The sequence below is a fragment of the Salvelinus alpinus genome, chromosome 26, assembly GCF_045679555.1.
Source record: "Salvelinus alpinus chromosome 26, SLU_Salpinus.1, whole genome shotgun sequence".
NCBI lineage: Eukaryota > Metazoa > Chordata > Actinopteri > Salmoniformes > Salmonidae > Salvelinus > Salvelinus alpinus.
This window is the reverse complement of record NC_092111.1, coordinates 30,080,462-30,083,300: the sequence shown is the minus strand read 5'-3', so window position 1 is coordinate 30,083,300 and position 2,839 is coordinate 30,080,462. Positions and strand designations below refer to the sequence as shown.

Genomic DNA, 2,839 nt, shown 5'->3' with positions numbered 1-2,839 from the left:
CACCGTCGTACTTTACTGAAAGCTGTAATTGTTTCTTGACTGTTATACTGTATATCATCAGTCCAATTTTCAAGTGGACATTTCTCCCCCAGTTTCAATCCATGACCCTTGGAGCTTTATTTCCCAGATGAGTCCAGTTTCTGAAGTATTTTTCTGTCTTCACTGTGGACTGGTTGCCATCTGAAATTGGTTGTTGGTCAAGACCCAGAGTGTGATCCAAAGAGCAGACATGCCCTACAATTCCTTTATGGTCAAAGCTAAATTGATGTATGAAGCTGGACCTAACTTAAGTCAGCTTTGGGGAAGGTACGCTGTTTGATCTATTCCACACAATTTGTGACCCGGGGTGGTTTTGTTAGTGCAGACTTAGCAAAATGCTTAGCAACATAAACTAGCATTTATTATTGGGCAAGTTCAGGTTAGTCCTTCCCTGATTTGGCATACACCCCAAAAGTGGCTGCTGGTTGGTCACAGCTGCTTTTCTGTCAAGGCAAATCAGACTCTTCTGGTCACAGACCATTTTGTCAGACAGCAGTATGCTGGTGTACCTATGCTCCCTGTACCTGCCCCCTTCACAGACAGGCTGCTCTGAGTTATGGAGTAGTCTAATAGGCTTTATGAAATATGAATTTATAACGGTGATCCACGCCTAACACAAACTTCCATACAAACCCATCAACATGCACATGCTTTGAGTCTGTCAACAACAACTTCTGTCCATGACTGACTGAACACAGACAATGCCCCACACACACTCAATTTCCAGACAGACATAGGTTGCTTTAGTCCTTTATTTCACTAACGTGCTCTTTATAGTCCAAGGACTTTACATGTTCTGTGACTGACATAACAATAGAAAAACTTCTGATGCTCAACCAATTTTCGACCTTGCACCTTGTGTATTCTAACTCAACAGTAAGTTGACCCTGAATTCCCCCCCAAAAAAACGTATGTCCAGTGGCGATTTTAGCATGTAAATCTTGGACGGGAAAACTCAGGATTTATTTTTTAATTTTTATGCATGACAAAGCCACTACACAAAACAATACATTAATTGCACTATAACTATGACAAGCGGTGCCCACAAACTGTTAGGTCCTACATAAAGCTGTCCCAAAATTTTACCGCTGCTACACCTGGCTATCAGCGGAGCATTGTCTGGCAGGGAAACAGTTAATTCAACCTCATTTACTGCCTTTAAAAAAAACATAGCTGATATGGCTGACTTGCTTAAACACGTGGTTTCTACTGACAATTGAGATGTACACACTATGGCATAAGGGGACGACGAGTGGATAAGAGGCAATTCGTGATTTATATTAAGATATTATTGAGCGAGCTAGGACAGACGTAGTCAATATTACTATTTGTTCAGAACTTTTGAAATGTACAGCGACAGAATTCAGAACATGGCACGTTCTTACTGTATTATCCCTGTATGTCACTTATGCCTGGAGACCCCTCAAAATAAGGATGATTATGCTTCCAAACCCTTCCAGAACCAATGCGTGTTAATGTTCAGACGGAGTGTTGGGGCTCAAAACTCCCCTCTACAGACGCCTTTGTCCAGTGACACTTATGTGTAATGAAACAGAGTCATGATCAAGTGCTAAAACAGACCTACAGCACTTGCTATAACATGCCCTTGTGACATTTCTAATTGAGTAATTGAGCTTGCCATTTTAGTCACTCTTTGTGGCTTCCTCTTCACTCATACTATTGCGCTTCCTTCCCTGCTGGTTTTAAATTCTGCAACTGTAGCGAAGGTTCAATAAGCAAGGGGAGGAGAGAAGCATAAGGGTAGACCGTGCTGACGCTCTCAAACACACACATAGAGGGAGATATAATTGGAGGGAGTGAGCGGGGAGAAGAGAACGGAGTGTGTGTGAGGAGTTGATATCACGGGCTTAGGGAGGGATACAGTACTGTACAGTTGTCAGAGGGAGGATTCGGATATCCGGTTAGCGGAGCAGCATGATCTTAACTGCGGGTAGTGCCTCTTCAACCGCGGTGATCTCACCGACAACTGTGGATTGACAGATAGGCGCACAGAGAAACATACCGAGGACACATTTACCCCAGAAAGAGTGTGAGGGTTTGTTTGTGTGTTGGTGTGTTGGTGTAACCACATGAGCTCATTGCTTGCCCATGTGTCCTGACTAGGATCGACTTCTCTGCCCGTGATAACATCCAAACGGGTATGTTTATGTTTTGTTGTTTGTCTCAGCTCTCTGAAAACGAATGACATTTGTGTATTAAGATGTAATGGAAATGTAGGGCAAGGTTCACGGGTGTTGTTCTTATCCTAGATGAAACGACAAGTATTCTCATCACTTATTAATGTTGTAGGTCTACTGGCAACATCTATCTGGGGCCTCTATGATAAAATAAACTCTTGGGAAAGATTGTTTATGAGACGTGTGTAGGCTCAACTGTACAGTGCACACTTTTTGGAAAGAGAGGGGAGAAGTTATGAATTGTCTATAGAAGGATCCCTTACATGGGTTCGTTTTTGGCCACAGCACAAGTTCTGGTCACAACAGTTAAATAACGGTTAATTAACACCCGACCAATGTTCTACAATAGGTTATACGTCCTGCCAAGACCTGTAAACGATTCTTATCCGCTGTATGATATTGATGTTGATGTCTGTGCCAGCGACTATTTGTGGATAGTATTCCAATCACGCCACACTCTCTGGCAGGACTCAAGCCCAGATATGCGTGACAGAGTAAATTGTGTCAAGCGCAGCTGGAGAGATGGAAAGAGAGCAGAGAAATGTGCGAGAGTGTGATTCGGTGCGTAAGCGATCTGTCTTTTCCTGTTTGCTAAACTGCCA

At 43.0% G+C, this 2,839-nt stretch overlaps 1 protein-coding gene across 1 annotated transcript in view; it reads left to right on the top strand.

Annotated features, from left to right (window-relative positions):
* The first annotated feature begins 1,773 nt into the window (after nt 1–1,773).
* rftn1a (raftlin, lipid raft linker 1a) overlaps nt 1,774–2,839 on the top strand; it is a 39,992-nt gene continuing 38,926 nt past the window's right edge. Inside the window, exon 1 of the mRNA XM_071368646.1 lies at nt 1,774–2,198. The gene's annotated coding sequence lies outside the window, so the exon portion shown is untranslated. The remainder of the gene's footprint in view (nt 2,199–2,839) is intronic.